This window comes from Teleopsis dalmanni, chromosome 2 (assembly GCF_002237135.1).
Source record: "Teleopsis dalmanni isolate 2A chromosome 2, ASM223713v2, whole genome shotgun sequence".
NCBI classification, from domain to species: Eukaryota; Metazoa; Arthropoda; class Insecta; order Diptera; family Diopsidae; genus Teleopsis; species Teleopsis dalmanni.
This window is the reverse complement of record NC_051847.1, coordinates 11743350-11749349: the sequence shown is the minus strand read 5'-3', so window position 1 is coordinate 11749349 and position 6000 is coordinate 11743350. Positions and strand designations below refer to the sequence as shown.

Here is a 6000-nt window from a genome sequence, read left to right as displayed (position 1 = left end):
TCTGCTTTTAAATTTCGCAATAGTGTTATTTTATGTTTATAAAAATATACCAAAAAATACTTCTAACATTTCATTTTGCATTTTCACTCTTGTTACTTCCTGATATCTTCCATCAGATATTGATATTTCATCAAGTGTACTACATATATGTATATTACCAGCCAAAGCTGGTATGAATATGTAAAAATATGAATGGCATGTACATATTTTCAAAATTCATAGCTATTATTATTATTCGCTTTTCAAAATTTTGTTTTTTAGGTTTTGGCAGCTTTTTGACATATTTAAAAACTCATATGTCACACTGATAAAAACCATTTGTCTGCATTAGAAGCCAAAAGTAGAGGTAGCAACTGAATGACATGTATGTGATGTGCATTTGATGTAATGCATCAATCCGTAGCATATATGCAAATGTAAAATAAAATTGTTACTGCGCCACTGAAGACTTAAATGCGATCGATTCCTGCAACAGATGTAGTGGACTAAATCGACTAACCAATAACGAAGTTAATTTAAAATTAATATCTACGAATGACTAAATTATCGAATAGTAAAACAAAGAGGTCAGGACGAAACGAATGAGTAAGTTAAGGGATATAAATAGAAGTATCAGTAATAGAACTAGTGGTTGTAGTAGTAATATTAATAGAAAAAGTAGGAGTAGTAGCAGTTGTAGCAGTTGCAGTAATAGTAGTAGAAATAATAGTAGTACTAAAAATGGTAATAGATATTAGTAGTAGTAACAGTACTAACAATTGTAGTAATTGAAATGATAGCAGTGGTAATAAAAGTGGTGATAGTATTAATAAAATGATTAATAATAACCTTGGTAGTAGTTATAGTAAAGATAATGCAACATATATTTTATAAATTTATAGATAAGGAAAGAACAATTTATAAAGAAAAATTTCAATATTTATTGCATTGCGATAACTAGTACGGTTGTTTCTTTACAATTTTTCAAAAAAAATTTTATTTATCCACCTCTAAGCAGAGTCAACACTCCATCTTTTCATTCAGAATGATTTCGTTGAAATGATCAGATAACTTGGCATCAACCTCAGTTCTGTTCTAATAAGGATGTATAAGAAGCAGAATATCGCACTCACAACAACGGCATATAGTTAAATAAAAAATTGGAATTGAAGATCTTATAAAACAAGAGACTATATCATATTAGCAATCTATATTTATATTAGATTGGACTATATTATATTTTAGTTAGGCAGACAGCTAAAATACCATAACTGAAAGCTTTATATATATAATGTAATTGTTATTATTTTTTATATAATACAACAAATTTAAAATGAAGTAAAAATAAAGCTAATAATACTAATACTATTTTAGTTAGACTATATTATATTAGTAGTGTCTAAATGAAAGCAGTTAATTTTTAAAAGATTTTCTTTTTAAAGCACACTATATAGTAGCAGAAAATTTTATTAGCAATCGTGTAGTGTCTAAATAAACATAGTCAACTTTTAGAATGTTTCCTTATAAAGGACACTAATAATAGATCTATAATAGATAATAGATCTATAATAGATAATAGATAATAATAGATAATAGATCTATTATCTATCTATTACCTATTAAATAGATAGTATCTAATTTTGAAGTTTCTCTCTACTAAACTCTGGGACAACATCCTCCTAATGCTAAGAGGCAATTAAAAGTTATGGGAACAAATAACTCGTTATAATCGGACGATATAACGAGATACTTGGACGAATCATCATATTGACTGAGCTGCGGTAATGCCAAAACCGTTTAGTAGTTCTCTCTACTAAACTCTGAAACAACATCCACCTAAAGCTGAGAGGCAATAAAAGTTCGTTGGAAACATGTAACTCGTTTGATTGTTATGATCGGAACGATCCATCGTCATATTGGGTTAGCTGTGGGAATACCAAAAAAATTACGAGTAATTATTTGTTTTAGTAAAATTGATGACAAAAAGAATATAAATTAATTGTGATTTTTGCCTAATTTGCTGTAAGTGAAATGCAGAACTTTAAGTTGTTCACATCGAGAAAAAATCTTATTCCTTAAAGTATTCCTTGTATTTACATATACAAATATTCACAAACAATAGCACTTTATTATGCTTATCATTTATTTTTAAAACAGAGAGAAAAAATTTAAAAAGAAACTTAGGTAAACCCAGACATAAAAGGCGAAAAATGTTAATATTCAAGGTAAATAAATGAAATGACCTTTGCCTTGAACGCCATAGAAAAAACTCCTGCGCCAAGCGAATACCAAGACGGGTCCTTGTTTCGCACCATGGTAATGCTGTAATAACATTAAACTTTGGTGGCTACCGTTTAATTAAGATAGAAAAACAACAGATAATGGTTACAAAAAATGAGCAAGGACTACCAAACAGGAAATCAGGTTGCCTAACAGCGGAAATGGGGCACATAATTTTTATGTTAGGCAGGACAGAACAGGAAGGAAGGCTTTTTTGTGATTTTTTAATTTAACCAAAATTTAATTTATGTTTGGATTGTTGTCTCAAAAAGAATTCAATTATTTGGTGATAATTAAATATATAACTACAACTGCAAAAAACTGCACTGAAAGGACATCGAATTCAAGAAAGTATGTTGTGCTATTTAGAGCTACTAGTGGAAGTGCTAACTGACATATTTGATACAAATTTCACATTTATGTTTGCTATTTTAGTTTTTTTTTATGAATGCATAATTTTCCTATAACAAAACGTGTCAAGTGTCAAAATGCAGTTGTCAGAAATTTGTGTAACATTTGAGCTGTGCAAGTAATTGAAATTCAAATTGTAACACGCAAACTACAATACCGCAAGCCTGCACTTCCGCTCCGCTTTTGTTCGATTTGCTCGATGTGCTCGTATGCCAGGACGAAATACGGCAACTGCATTTCGAATGTTGCACATGAAATGTAGTCGTAAAGATTCACTTAAAAAATTAAAGCACTTTAATCGTATTATTTGCACATAAAGAGCCCTTTAAGTAGAATTTCCAGCAGTTGCTATAAAGAAAAATATTAGTTTGGACTTTAATTTGGGTACGGAAAATGCACTTGAAGCTTTGCGTGCAGGACTCATTTGCAGTTCACTAAATGGTTTGATTAAATTGGAAATGGCATGTCGAACCATTGAATTTTTGATTTAATAGCAATGTAGAATTTTATGCTTCAAGTATATAAAATTGCAATTCTATATAAACAGTTATCGATCTGTGGTGTTAACATAAAAATGAAGAAGTGCAGAAGTATTGCTTCTGATGAAAACTAAACATGAAAACTTTTCTCCGTTAAAATGAATTCTTCATTCTACAAAAAAATACGACGCCTCTGTTCAACTGAATACGCTGCAACTCTCACTCTTACCCTCCTTCTCCTCTTCAATAAAAAAAAAAACACAGACACATCTCCTCTCATCTTCAGTAAACAAAAACACAGACTAGACAATTTCAGATACTTCTATTTTTTTTATTTTTGTTCACGACACCATAGGGGTTTTTGCGCTCTACGGTAGTTGTTCATAAGGTAGTTGTTCTGAAAATAGTATGACTCTAGAATACATAATAGAAACTAGTTACGCTAATAGAAGTCATGATATTGAGTCTGAATTAGTGTAATTGGAATACCGTGTGCCCATTAAACCACCAATATAGCCTAACCTCACCATTAATTCATTGCCCCGCTAAAGTTATTGTGAAAATATATCACTGATTCTTAGCTTTACCTATATAGATATCAGTAAACTGACATAATGAAACTTATTAATTATTGTTTATTAATCCAATCATGCTAGCAGTGGCCATTCTAATCTATGCATAATGTATCAAAGTTTTCTTATTGGATTCTTCTACCTGAGCTTTACTGTTTTACTAGGATTTTGGACTGAATATAATGGCATTGTGTTCGTAATTAACCATGATTCTATAATCTGCCGTGGTCTTTCTTAAACTTAATTGGTTACTATCTATGTGCTGTTTATATACAGTATATATGCAAGCACAGATCTACATTATATTTATTAATATGAATTCTATAGTTAAGATGGCAGTTCAGATCCACATTGCGACATTTCAAGTCTGAATGATACATGGTGGGCTGAAGACTGTTTGATCAACATGGTTCTTATAGTTTTGCACACTGTTAGTTTTTCTAATTTACGACTAGATATTTCAGTTTTAAAAGATTAGACTGATCAGCCACAGCTCAATAGATATTCTCAATGCTCTACTAAATTTTAAAAGCATTTTATTTCATATTGACTAAATCCTCAACTAATCCAGAACTGTTGAAGTGAAACCCATGATATGAGAACTCCTCGTTGTATTCAACTTGCACTTATATACATGTTGTGTTATTTGTTATTTATATGTAATTAATTTTAAGATTTAATAACTTAATGTTGCTTTGTAATCATTAGAGAAAATTTTATATATAAAAAAAATAATACTTACAAATTAATATTATCCATAAATCAAATGCTGCCTAAGGTCCTTAAGCCCTTTAGCTGTTCTAAGCACATTTCCCTATTTTTTGCACTGACATTCAGTCAAAGTCACATTTTTGTACTTGTCTATCAATTTGAACATCGAAGACTCTGTCATAGGAGAAATTTTAACCAATCCTGCCTGCCTTCAGCTATCACCCAAGTGAAGTGCCATATTCTTCTTTATATACTCATTAATTTTCGTTCACATGAAATTCTAACAAAATTTTCTTGTCTGCCTTCTTATGTTATCTTAAAGCTGTTTAAACTGCTGCAATGCCAGAATCCTTGACACAAATCCCAGTCAGCAGCTGCCATACCTTCACCGAGGAGCGCAGAGCGTAAAATTTCAAGAAAATGATACGCTAAAAAAGATATTAAGCAATTCCTTGTATGAGTACGTCAAATATGTCTTAACGCCATTTTTGAAATCCTAGCGGAATGATTTTCACATATGAAGCATGTGAGATGCCTTCCAACGCGCAAAACTCGAAGCACGAATTTAGTTAATGACGCTAAGAACCTGGGAACGCAGGCAAAATCCAAAATTCGAAAGGTAAACGATGTGCAGTTGACTGAGGCAAATGAGTGACTATTGTTAAAAAAATAATTGTAAGTTTGTGAACATATATCCTCTGTATATGCGTCAGTATGTCTCGAACTTTATTCGAGTCTTACAGGAAGGAAATCCGGAGTAGAAAGGACGATGTGTGAAAGCACAAATTTCAATTTGCTTAATGAGACTAACTCTCACAATTCTTAAAATATTTTTTTTTATCAAATTATTTAAATACTAGTTTTTAGAGAAATGCATTAATTTAAACCTCTTTTTCAAGTTTCCATTTGTATAAGTACATAGTTGAATCCGCTCCTGCTTCCATATCATGTGCAAATGTAGCTGAGTTTTCGTGCGTTAATAAAGACAAATTTGATGTTATTCCATGCCGCGGGGATTAAGCGACAAACTCACTGCAATGCACGCACGACATGGCAGATAATGCGATTTTTCACTTTTTTAAATTTGCAATAATCCAAAGGGATTTTAAATTTAATAACCGAAAAAGTACAAAAATTAAAAATAAGTGGCGCTTTTTAATTTTTCCAAAAAAGAAATTTTAATTATATTCTCAGTAGAACTTGTGAAAACTTATAGGAGAGATGCATACTTTAGCCTTGACAATTAAAATTGGTTCAGTATTCTCTCAAATTATGTACAGTTATTTCAGATAATTATTCAGATAAATATATAAATCATTATAAAGAATTTATTCTCGAATTTTTAGTTGAAAATGTGAACTGCAATTTAAGTAAAGTTCTATTTAATCTTTCGCTATTATGTATCTAGATTAGATTATATTTGAAGATGGGTTAGAAACTTGTCGCCACGTCACTGCATCATTTGAGGATTATTGTGATATGCCCACTTCAATTCCATATACGAGAAGCAGTTGAAAACGCTATTATGTCCTTTGGAGAGATGTTGCCTAATGCCGTTATAATTGGAT

The 6000-nt window shown here is 30.9% G+C and overlaps 1 protein-coding gene across 2 annotated transcripts in view; it reads right to left on the bottom strand.

Annotated features, from left to right (window-relative positions):
• The window catches only part of LOC119680389 (uncharacterized protein KIAA0930 homolog), a 58913-nt gene that overhangs the window by 2899 nt on the left and 50014 nt on the right, over positions 1-6000 (bottom strand). The gene's annotated exons all lie outside the window — the stretch shown is intronic.